The following is a 12,500-nucleotide window of genomic DNA, read 5'->3' on the forward strand; positions in this document are numbered from 1 at the left end:
GTGGAATGACAAACACAAGACTCCTACAGGGTCATACAATTGACTTGTGTGAGTATGGGGGATGTTTAGAGTGTGACCTCCCAAAATATCATTCTAGACTTGATCGTTGGCTTTGGTGCCCCTTCAGCCACGTCCTTTCCAATGCACATGTCATTTTTTTAATATCATCCTGATTTCACTGTGAGATTTTAACTTGTTTTTTTTTTCGGGTCCGGAATTTAAGTGTACATTTAGGCCCATGTTTAAACAGATTATTCATCGGGTTGCATCACTTTTTCGATGCAGCATTAACACAATGAGTTTTTTGGTATTTACAAAGCCATGCACATGTTAAGAAAAAGTAACAGCACACAGCACCTTGCTCTGCCATGCTTTACTTTGCGTCAGGTAGGTGTTCCACAGGTGGTACATGGTTTTCTTGTACATCCACACATGGATTTTGATGTAAACTCATGTTTACAAAAACATACAGTCATGGTTTTTTGCCACAATGGTGCGCCTCCCCGAGGCTGGTGTAAGGAGAACAGATGTCTTTATTTCTCCATGTTACTGCCTCTTTGCATGTGGTGTGCTGCAATTTGCAGAACAGATACAAGGAGTAAACAAGCACTTGCAATACAAATGGTCTGGCATTTCTCCGAGATAGAGCTATTAGCAGTTGTAAACTCCCAACCAGACTTTTCTTGACTCATTAAATGTAAATAACGAGCGCGATCGTGCTGCTACAGTTCACTCATATTGAAACCTATCGGCAAAAGTGCAAATATCTATGTAACCGGCAAAAGTTCAATTAATTATGTAACAGGGTTGATGTCATGCAATGAGCTCGACTTCTGTCAAACGAGATTGTGCTGTGAAAAAAAAGAGAAAAAGTAGTCCACAAACCAGATGGAAAACAGCGAGCCTCCTTTGTTTTCAGTACTTGGTCGCTGCGCTCAAGGAGGGCTAACCACCGGAAAAAGCATGACGTATGCATGCCTTCTACTAACGAAAGCAAGCAGATTTTAACAGGGAAGCCCACGAACCAATGAAAGACACCAACGTGAAATGGACGGGGCTCCTAGCCCTTTTCTAACTACAACAGCGTCTCGCAAGCAATACGCATGCGCAAGCGCATTCTAGCGCAGGCTTGACTCTAAAAAATCTCCTATGATAGTTGGAGGAAGATATCCCTTTATGCACATCAGCTCTCCTGAACATAAGGCAGATACCCTTGCACTCAAGGCAGCCCGAAGTGCACCTTTGCATAGACAAAGAGCAGAACTGCACCATTTCTGTGAAGATATGTCTCAGTTCTGCTCTCTTCGAGTGACGCACAAAGGAACTTTGCTCGCTGTGCTGCACTGCGTCCCTTCTTTCTAAATATTCCAATTAGTGATCAGTTTACCAATAAAGTAGCAAATCTGCACCCATAGATGTACTCCTTGAAAGGATACAAATTTACTACCTTTTTAAAATACACAATCACTGGCAATAGTAGCCTTGGAAAGCTATGCCAGATTCAGGTTTGAAGCTATGCCCCTTTTCTTTCTCAGACTCACACAATCCTCTCTCCTGCTGATTCCATTGTAACTCAGGTATGCTCTGCTCCTTCATATAGTCCCCAGCACGGCATCCTGACAAGTCTCCTGGCTCCATAGCTCAGGGGTTAGAGCACTGGTCTTGTAAACCAGGGGTCGTGAGTTCAAATCTCACTGGGGCCTCACAAACATTTTGGATTTAACAACACTTTTTAGTTCATTGGGGAGCCTCACTACAAATATTCTTTTCAAGATAGAAAAACAAAGGCGACACAGGGCAAAGCACGCAAGAAAGGGGGGCATTACACACAGTGTCAGTGGAATGACAAACACAATACTCCTACAGGGTCATACAATTGACTTGTGTGAGTATGGGGGATGTTTAGAGTGTGACATCCCAAAATATCATTCTTGACTTGGTCGTTGGCTTTGGTGCCCCTTCAGCCACGTCCTTTCCAATGCACATGTCATTTTTTTAATATCATCCTGATTTCACTGTGAGATTTTAACTTGTTCTTTTTTTCGGGTCCGGAATTTAAGTGTACATTTAGGCCCATGTTTAAACAGATTTTTCATCGGGTTGCATCACTTTTTCGATGCAGCATTAACACAATTAGTGTTTTGGTATTTACAAAGCCATGCACATGTTAAGAAAAAGTAACAGCACACAGCACCTTGCTCTGCCATGCTTTACTTTGCGTCAGGTAGGTGTTCCACAGGTGGTACATGGTTTTCTTGTACATCCACACATGGATTTTGATGTAAACCCATGTTTACAAAAACATACAGTCATGGTTTTGTGCCACAATGGTGCGCCTCCCTGAGGCTGGTGTAAGGAGAACAGATGTCTTTATTTCTCCATGTTACTGCCTCTTTGCATGTGGAGTGCTGCAATTTGCAGAACAGATACAAGGAGTAAACAAGCACTTGCAATACAACTGGTCTGGCATTTCTCCGAGATAGAGCTATTAGCAGTTGTAAACTCCCAACCAGACTTTTCTTGACTCATTAAATGTAAATAATGAGCGCAATCGCGCTGCTACAGTTCACTCATATTGAAACCTATCGGCAAAAGTGCAATTATCTATGTAACCGGCAAAAGTTCAATTAATTATGTAACAGGGTCGATGTCATGCAATGAGCTCGACTTCTGTCAAACGAGATCGTGCTGTGAAAAAAAGAGAAAAAGTAGTCCACAAACCAGATGGAAAACAGCGAGCCTCCTATGTTTTCAGTACTTGGTCGCTGCGCTCAAGGAGGGCTAACCACCGGAAAAGGCATGACGTATGCATGCCTTCCACTAACGAAAGCAAGCACATTTTAACAGGGAAGCCCACGAACCAATGAAAGACACCAACGTGAAATGGACGGGGCTCCTAGCCCTTTTCTAACTACAACAGCGTCTCGCAAGCAATACGCATGCGCAAGCGCATTCTAGCGCAGGCTTGACTCTAAAAAATCTCCTATGATAGTTGGAGGAAGATATCCCTTTATGCACATCAGCTCTCCTGAACATAAGGCAGATACCCTTGCACTCAAGGCAGCCCGAAGTGCACCTTTGCATAGACAAAGAGCAGAACTGCACCATTTCTGTGAAGATATGTCTCAGTTCTGCTCTCTTCGAGTGACGCACAAAGGAACTTTGCTGGCTGTGCTGCACTGCGTCCCTTCTTTCTAAATATTCCAATTAGTGATCAGTTTACCAAAAAAGTAGCAAATCTGCACCCATAGATGTACTCCTTGAAAGGATACAAATTTACTACCTTTTTAAAATACACAATCACTGGCAATAGTAGCCTTGGAAAGCTATGCCAGATTGAGGTTTGAAGCTATGCCCCTTTTCTTTCTCAGACTCACACAATCCTCTCTCCTGCTGATTCCATTGTAACTCAGGTATGGTCTGCTCCTTCATATGGTCCCCAGCACAGCATCCTGACAAGCTCCTGGCTCCATAGCTCAGGGGTTAGAGCACTGGTCTTGTAAACCAGGGTTTGTGAGTTCAAATCTCACTGGGGCCTCACAAACATTTTGGATTTAACAACACTTTTTAGTTCATTGGGGAGCCTCACTACAAATATTCTTTTCAAGATAGAAAAACAAAGGCGACACAGGGCAAAGCACGCAAGAAAGGGGGGCATTACACACAGTGTCAGTGGAATGACAAACACAAGACTCCTACAGGGTCATACAATTGACTTGTGTGAGTATGGGGGATGTTTAGAGTGTGACATCCCAAAATATCATTCTTGACTTGGTCATTGGCTTTGGTGCCCCTTCAGCCACGTCCTTTCCAATGCACATGTCATTTTTTTAATATCATCCTGATTTCACTGTGAGATTTTAACTTGTTCTTTTTTTTCGGGTCCGGAATTTAAGTGTACATTTAGGCCCATGTTTAAACAGATTTTTCATCGGGTTGCATCACTTTTTCGATGCAGCATTAACACAATTAGTTTTTTGGTATTTACAAAGCCATGCACATGTTAAGAAAAAGTAACAGCACACAGCACCTTGCTCTGCCATGCTTTACTTTGCGTCAGGTAGGTGTTCCACAGGTGGTACATGGTTTTCTTGTACATCCACACATGGATTTTGATGTAAACCCATGTTTACAAAAACATACAGTCATGGTTTTGTGCCACAATGGTGCGCCTCCCCGAGGCTGGTGTAAGGAGAACAGATGTCTTTATTTCTCCATGTTACTGCCTCTTTGCATGTGGTGTGCTGCAATTTGCAGAACAGATACAAGTAGTAAACAAGCACTTGCAATACAACTGGTATGGCATTTCTCCGAGATAGAGCTATTAGCAGTTGTAAACTCCCAACCAGACTTTTCTTGACTCATTAAATGTAAATAATGAGCGCAATCGCGCTGCTACAGTTCACTCATATTGAAACCTATCGGCAAAAGTGCAATTATCTATGTAACCGGCAAAAGTTCAATTAATTATGTAACAGGGTCGATGTCATGCAATGAGCTCGACTTCTGTCAAACGAGATCGTGCTGTGAAAAAAAGAGAAAAAGTAGTCCACAAACCAGATGGAAAACAGCGAGCATCCTATGTTTTCAGTTCTTGGTCGCTGCGCTCAAGGAGGGCTAACCACCGGAAAAGGCATGACGTATGCATGCCTTCCACTAACGAAAGCAAGCAGATTTTAACAGGGAAGCCCACGAACCAATGAAAGACACCAACGTGAAATGGACGGGGCTCCTAGCCCTTTTCTAACTACAACAGCGTCTCGCAAGCAATACGCATGCGCAAGCGCATTCTAGCGCAGGCTTGACTCTAAAAAATCTCCTATGATAGTTGGAGGAAGATATCCCTTTATGCACATCAGCTCTCCTGAACATAAGGCAGATACCCTTGCACTCAAGGCAGCCCGAAGTGCACCTTTGCATAGACAAAGAGCAGAACTGCACCATTTCTGTGAAGATATGTCTCAGTTCTGCTCTCTTCGAGTGACGCACAAAGGAACTTTGCTGGCTGTGCTGCACTGCGTCCCTTCTTTCTAAATATTCCAATTAGTGATCAGTTTACCAAAAAAGTAGCAAATCTGCACCCATAGATGTACTCCTTGAAAGGATACAAATTTACTACCTTTTTAAAATACACAATCACTGGCAATAGTAGCCTTGGAAAGCTATGCCAGATTGAGGTTTGAAGCTATGCCCCTTTTCTTTCTCAGACTCACACAATCCTCTCTCCTGCTGATTCCATTGTAACTCAGGTATGCTCTGCTCCTTCATATGGTCCCCAGCACAGCATCCTGACAAGCTCCTGGCTCCATAGCTCAGGGGTTAGAGCACTGGTCTTGTAAACCAGGGGTTGTGAGTTGAAATCTCACTGGGGCCTCACAAACATTTTGGATTTAACAACACTTTTTAGTTCATTGGGGAGCCTCACTACAAATATTCTTTTCAAGATAGAAAAACAAAGGCGACACAGGGCAAAGCACGCAAGAAAGGGGGGCATTACACACAGTGTCAGTGGAATGACAAACACAAGACTCCTACAGGGTCATACAATTGACTTGTGTGAGTATGGGGGATGTTTAGAGTGTGACATCCCAAAATATCATTCTTGACTTGGTCATTGGCTTTGGTGCCCCTTCGGCCACGTCCTTTCCAATGCACATGTCATTTTTTTAATATCATCCTGATTTCACTGTGAGATTTTAACTTGTTCTTTTTTTCGGGTCCGGAATTTAAGTGTACATTTAGGCCCATGTTTAAACAGATTTTTCATCGGGTTGCATCACTTTTTCGATGCAGCATTAACACAATGAGTTTTTTGGTATTTACAAAGCCATGCACATGTTAAGAAAAAGTAACAGCACACAGCACCTTGCTCTGCCATGCTTTACTTTGCGTCAGGTAGGTGTTCCACAGGTGGTACATGGTTTTCTTGTACATCCACACATGGATTTTGATGTAAACCCATGTTTACAAAAACATACAGTCATGGTTTTGTGCCACAATGGTGCGCCTCCCCGAGGCTGGTGTAAGGAGAACAGATGTCTTTATTTCTCCATGTTACTGCCTCTTTGCATGTGGTGTGCTGCAATTTGCAGAACAGATACAAGGAGTAAACAAGCACTTGCAATACAACTGGTCTGGCATTTCTCCGAGATAGAGCTATTAGCAGTTGTAAACTCCCAACCAGACTTTTCTTGACTCATTAAATGTAAATAACGAGCGCGATCGTGCTGCTACAGTTCACTCATATTGAAACCTATCGGCAAAAGTGCAATTATCTATGTAACCGGCAAAAGTTCAATTAATTATTTAACAGGGTTGATGTCATGCAATGAGCTCGACTTCTGTCAAACGAGATTGTGCTGTGAAAAAAAAGAGAAAAAGTAGTCCACAAACCAGATGGAAAACAGCGAGCCTCCTTTGTTTTCAGTACTTGGTCGCTGCGCTCAAGGAGGGCTAACCACCGGAAAAAGCATGACGTATGCATGCCTTCCACTAACGAAAGCAAGCAGATTTTAACAGGGAAGCCCACGAACCAATGAAAGACACCAACGTGAAATGGACGGGGCTCCTAGCCCTTTTCTAACTACAACAGCGTCTCGCAAGCAATACGCATGCGCAAGCGCATTCTAGCGCAGGCTTGACTCTAAAAAATCTCCTAGGATTGTTGGAGGAAGATATCCCTTTATGCACATCAGCTCTCCTGAACATAAGGCAGATACCCTTGCACTCAAGGCAGCCCGAAGTGCACCTTTGCATAGACAAAGAGCAGAACTGCACCATTTCTGTGAAGATATGTCTCAGTTCTGCTCTCTTCGAGTGAAGCACAAAGGAACTTTGCTGGCTGTGCTGCACTGCGTCCCTTCTTTCTAAATATTCCAATTAGTGATCAGTTTACCAAAAAAGTAGCAAATCTGCACCCATAGATGTACTCCTTGAAAGGATACAAATTTACTATCTTTTTAAAATACACAATCACTGGCAATAGTAGCCTTGGAAAGCTATGCCAGATTCAGGTTTGAAGCTATGCCCCTTTTCTTTCTCAGACTCACACAATCCTCTCTCCTGCTGATTCCATTGTAACCCAGGTATGCTCTGTTCCTTCATATAGTCCCCAGCACGGCATCCTGACAAGTCTCCTGGCTCCATAGCTCAGGGGTTAGAGCATTGTCTTGTAAACCAGGGGTCGTGAGTTCAAATCTCACTGGGGCCTCACAAACATTTTGGATTTAACAACACTTTTTAGTTCATTGGGGAGCCTCACTACAAATATTCTTTTCAAGATAGAAAAACAAAGGCGACACAGGGCAAAGCACGCAAGAACGGGGGGCATTACACACAGTGTCAGTGGAATGACAAACACAAGACTCCTACAGGGTCATACAATTGACTTGTGGGAGTATGGGGGATGTTTAGAGTGTGACATCCCAAAATATCATTCTTGACTTGGTCGTTGGCTTTGGTGCCCCTTCAGCCACGTCCTTTCCAATGCACATGTCATTTTTTTAATATCATCCTGATTTCACTGTGAGATTTTAACTTGTTCTTTTTTTCGGGTCCGGAATTTAAGTGTACATTGAGGCCCATGTTTAAACAGATTTTTCATCGGGTTGCATCACTTTTTCGATGCAGCATTAACACAATTTGTTTTTTGGTATTTACAAAGCCATGCACATGTTAAGAAAAAGTAACAGCACACAGCACCTTGCTCTGCCATGCTTTACTTTGCGTCAGGTAGGTGTTCCACAGGTGGTACATGGTTTTCTAGTACATCCACACATGGATTTTGATGCAAACCCATGTTTACAAAAACATACAGTCATGGTTTTGTGCCACAATGGTGTGCCTCCTCGAGGCTGGTGTAAGGAGAACAGATGTCTTTATTTCTCCATGTCACTGCCTCTTTGCATGTGGTGTGCTGCAATTAGCAGAACAGATACAAAGAGTAAACAAGTACTTGCAATACAACTGGTCTGGCATTTCTCCGAGATAGAGCTATTAGCAGTTGTAAACTCCCAACCAGACTTTTCTTGACTCATTAAATATAAATAATGAGCGCAATCGCGCTGCTACAGTTCACTCATATTGAAACCTATCGGCAAAAGTGCAATTATCTATGTAACCGGCAAAAGTTCAATTAATTATGTAACAGGGTCGATGTCATGCAATGAGCTCGACTTCTGTCAAACGAGATCGTGCTGTGAAAAAAAGAGAAAAAGTAGTCCACAAACCAGATGGAAAACAGCGAGCCTCCTATGTTTTCAGTACTTGGTCGCTGCGCTCAAGGAGGGCTAACCACCGGAAAAGGCATGACGTATGCATGCCTTCCACTAACAAAAGCAAGCAGATTTTAACAGGGAAGCCCACGAACCAATTAAAGACACCAACGTGAAATGGACGGGGCTCCTAGCCCTTTTCTAACGACTACAGCGTCTCGCAAGCAATACGCATGCGCAAGCGCATTCTAGCGCAGGCTTGACTCTAAAAAATCTCCTACGATTGTTGGAGGAAGATATCCCTTTATGCACATCAGCTCTCCTGAACATAAGGCAGATACCCTTGCACTCAAGGCAGCCCGAAGTGCACCTTTGCATAGACAAAGAGCAGAACTGCACCATTTCTGTGAAGATATGTCTCAGTTCTGCTCTCTTCGAGTGAAGCACAAAGGAACTTTGCTGGCTGTGCTGCACTGCGTCCCTTCTTTCTAAATATTCCAATTAGTGATCAGTTTACCAAAAAAGTAGCAAATCTGCACCCATAGATGTACTCCTTGAAAGGATACAAATTTACTACCTTTTTAAAATACACAATCACTGGCAATAGTAGCCTTGGAAAGCTATGCCAGATTCAGGTTTGAAGCTATGCCCCTTTTCTTTCTCAGACTCACACAATCCTCTCTCCTGCTGATTCCATTGTAACTCAGGTATGCTCTGCTCCTTCATATAGTCCCCAGCACGGCATCCTGACAAGTCTCCTGGCTCCATAGCTCAGGGGTTAGAGCACTGGTCTTGTAAACCAGGGGTCGTGAGTTCAAATCTCACTGGGGCCTCACAAACATTTTGGATTTAACAACACTTTTTAGTTCATTGGGGAGCCTCACTACAAATATTCTTTTCAAGATAGAAAAACAAAGGCGACACAGGGCAAAGCACGCAAGAAAGGGGGGCATTACACACAGTGTCAGTGGAATGACAAACACAATACTCCTACAGGGTCATACAATTGACTTGTGTGAGTATGGGGGATGTTTAGAGTGTGACATCCCAAAATATCATTCTTGACTTGGTCGTTGGCTTTGGTGCCCCTTCAGCCACGTCCTTTCCAATGCACATGTCATTTTTTTAATATCATCCTGATTTCACTGTGAGATTTTAACTTGTTCTTTTTTTCGGGTCCGGAATTTAAGTGTACATTTAGGCCCATGTTTAAACAGATTTTTCATCGGGTTGCATCACTTTTTCGATGCAGCATTAACACAATTAGTTTTTTGGTATTTACAAAGCCATGCACATGTTAAGAAAAAGTAACAGCACACAGCACCTTGCTCTGCCATGCTTTACTTTGCGTCAGGTAGGTGTTCCACAGGTGGTACATGGTTTTCTTGTACATCCACACATGGATTTTGATGTAAACCCATGTTTACAAAAACATACAGTCATGGTTTTGTGCCACAATGGTGAGCCTCCCCGAGGCTGGTGTAAGGAGAACAGATGTCTTTATTTCTCCATGTTACTGCCTCTTTGCATGTGGTGTGCTGCAATTTGCAGAACAGATACAAGGAGTAAACAAGCACTTGCAATACAACTGGTCTGGCATTTCTCCGAGATAGAGCTATTAGCAGTTGTAAACTCCCAACCAGACTTTTCTTGACTCATTAAATGTAAATAATGAGCGCAATCGCGCTGCTACAGTTCACTCATATTGAAACCTATCGGCAAAAGTGCAATTATCTATGTAACCGGCAAAAGTTCAATTAATTATGTAACAGGGTCGATGTCATGCAATGAGCTCGACTTCTGTCAAACGAGATCGTGCTGTGAAAAAAAGTGAAAAAGTAGTCCACAAACCAGATGGAAAACAGCGAGCCTCCTATGTTTTCAGTACTTGGTCGCTGCGCTCAAGGAGGGCTAACCACCAGAAAAGGCATGACGTATGCATGCCTTCCACTAACGAAAGCAAGCAGATTTTAACAGGGAAGCCCACGATCCAATGAAAGACACCAACGTGAAATGGACGGGGCTCCTAGCCCTTTTCTAACTACAACAGCGTCTCGCAAGCAATACGCATGCGCAAGCGCATTCTAGCGAAGGCTTGACTCTAAAAAATCTCCTATGATAGTTGTAGGAAGATATCCCTTTATGCACATCAGCTCTCCTGAACATAAGGCAGATACCCTTGCACTCAAGGCAGCCCGAAGTGCACCTTTGCATAGACAAAGAGCAGAACTGCACCATTTCTGTGAAGATATGTCTCAGTTCTGCTCTCTTCGAGTGACGCACAAAGGAACTTTGCTCGCTGTGCTGCACTGTGCCCCTTCTTTCTAAATATTCCAATTAGTGATCAGTTTACCAAAAAAAGTAGGAAATCTGCACCCATAGATGTACTCCTTGAAAGGATACAAATTTACTACCTTTTTAAAATACACAATCACTGGCAATAGTAGCCTTGGAAAGCTATGCCAGATTCAGGTTTGAAGCTATGCCCCTTTTCTTTCTCAGACTCACACAATCCTCTCTCCTGCTGATTCCATTGTAAATCAGGTATTCTCTGCTCCTTCATATAGTCCCCAGCACGACATCCTGACAAGCTCCTGGCTCCATAGCTCAGGGGTTAGAGCACTGGTCTTGTAAACCAGGGTTCGTGAGTTCAAATCTCACTGGGGCCTCACAAACATTTTGGATTTAACAACACTTTTTAGTTCATTGGGGAACCTCACTAAAAATATTCTTTTCAAGATAGAAAAACAAAGGCGACACAGGGCAAAGCACGCAAGAACGGGGGGCATTACACACAGTGTCAGTGGAATGACAAACACAAGACTCCTACAGGGTCATACAATTGACTTGTGTGAGTATGGGGGATGTTTAGAGTGTGACCTCCCAAAATATCATTCTAGACTTGATCGTTGGCTTTGGTGCCCCTTCAGCCACGTCCTTTCCAATGCACATGTCATTTTTTTAATATCATCCTGATTTCACTGTGAGATTTTAACTTGTTTTTTTTTTCGGGTCCGGAATTTAAGTGTACATTTAGGCCCATGTTTAAACAGATTATTCATCGGGTTGCATCACTTTTTCGATGCAGCATTAACACAATGAGTTTTTTGGTATTTACAAAGCCATGCACATGTTAAGAAAAAGTAACAGCACACAGCACCTTGCTCTGCCATGCTTTACTTTGCGTCAGGTAGGTGTTCCACAGGTGGTACATGGTTTTCTTGTACATCCACACATGGATTTTGATGTAAACTCATGTTTACAAAAACATACAGTCATGGTTTTTTGCCACAATGGTGCGCCTCCCCGAGGCTGGTGTAAGGAGAACAGATGTCTTTATTTCTCCATGTTACTGCCTCTTTGCATGTGGTGTGCTGCAATTTGCAGAACAGATACAAGGAGTAAACAAGCACTTGCAATACAAATGGTCTGGCATTTCTCCGAGATAGAGCTATTAGCAGTTGTAAACTCCCAACCAGACTTTTCTTGACTCATTAAATGTAAATAACGAGCGCGATCGTGCTGCTACAGTTCACTCATATTGAAACCTATCGGCAAAAGTGCAAATATCTATGTAACCGGCAAAAGTTCAATTAATTATGTAACAGGGTTGATGTCATGCAATGAGCTCGACTTCTGTCAAACGAGATTGTGCTGTGAAAAAAAAGAGAAAAAGTAGTCCACAAACCAGATGGAAAACAGCGAGCCTCCTTTGTTTTCAGTACTTGGTCGCTGCGCTCAAGGAGGGCTAACCACCGGAAAAAGCATGACGTATGCATGCCTTCTACTAACGAAAGCAAGCAGATTTTAACAGGGAAGCCCACGAACCAATGAAAGACACCAACGTGAAATGGACGGGGCTCCTAGCCCTTTTCTAACTACAACAGCGTCTCGCAAGCAATACGCATGCGCAAGCGCATTCTAGCGCAGGCTTGACTCTAAAAAATCTCCTATGATAGTTGGAGGAAGATATCCCTTTATGCACATCAGCTCTCCTGAACATAAGGCAGATACCCTTGCACTCAAGGCAGCCCGAAGTGCACCTTTGCATAGACAAAGAGCAGAACTGCACCATTTCTGTGAAGATATGTCTCAGTTCTGCTCTCTTCGAGTGACGCACAAAGGAACTTTGCTCGCTGTGCTGCACTGCGTCCCTTCTTTCTAAATATTCCAATTAGTGATCAGTTTACCAATAAAGTAGCAAATCTGCACCCATAGATGTACTCCTTGAAAGGATACAAATTTACTACCTTTTTAAAATACACAATCACTGGCAATAGTAGCCTT

General features: G+C 43.0%; 6 non-coding genes across 6 annotated transcripts; all 6 read left to right on the forward strand.

The window, feature by feature from the left end:
- The first annotated feature begins 1,630 nt into the window (after positions 1-1,630).
- Positions 1,631-1,703, forward strand: TRNAT-UGU (transfer RNA threonine (anticodon UGU)). Its single transcript has one exon. It is a non-coding gene; the product is annotated as a tRNA-Thr (tRNA).
- A 1,762-nt stretch (positions 1,704-3,465) lies between these two features.
- TRNAT-UGU (transfer RNA threonine (anticodon UGU)) lies at positions 3,466-3,538 on the forward strand. Its single transcript has one exon. It is a non-coding gene; the product is annotated as a tRNA-Thr (tRNA).
- A 1,763-nt stretch (positions 3,539-5,301) lies between these two features.
- On the forward strand, positions 5,302-5,374 carry TRNAT-UGU (transfer RNA threonine (anticodon UGU)). Its single transcript has one exon. It is a non-coding gene; the product is annotated as a tRNA-Thr (tRNA).
- A 1,764-nt stretch (positions 5,375-7,138) lies between these two features.
- On the forward strand, positions 7,139-7,210 carry TRNAT-UGU (transfer RNA threonine (anticodon UGU)). Its single transcript has one exon. It is a non-coding gene; the product is annotated as a tRNA-Thr (tRNA).
- A 1,763-nt stretch (positions 7,211-8,973) lies between these two features.
- On the forward strand, positions 8,974-9,046 carry TRNAT-UGU (transfer RNA threonine (anticodon UGU)). Its single transcript has one exon. It is a non-coding gene; the product is annotated as a tRNA-Thr (tRNA).
- Positions 9,047-10,809: 1,763 nt separating this feature from the next.
- Positions 10,810-10,882, forward strand: TRNAT-UGU (transfer RNA threonine (anticodon UGU)). The gene has a single exon. It is a non-coding gene; the product is annotated as a tRNA-Thr (tRNA).
- The last annotated feature ends 1,618 nt before the right edge of the window (positions 10,883-12,500 follow it).

This window comes from Pleurodeles waltl, unplaced genomic scaffold, assembly GCF_031143425.1.
Source record: "Pleurodeles waltl isolate 20211129_DDA unplaced genomic scaffold, aPleWal1.hap1.20221129 scaffold_39, whole genome shotgun sequence".
NCBI lineage: Eukaryota > Metazoa > Chordata > Amphibia > Caudata > Salamandridae > Pleurodeles > Pleurodeles waltl.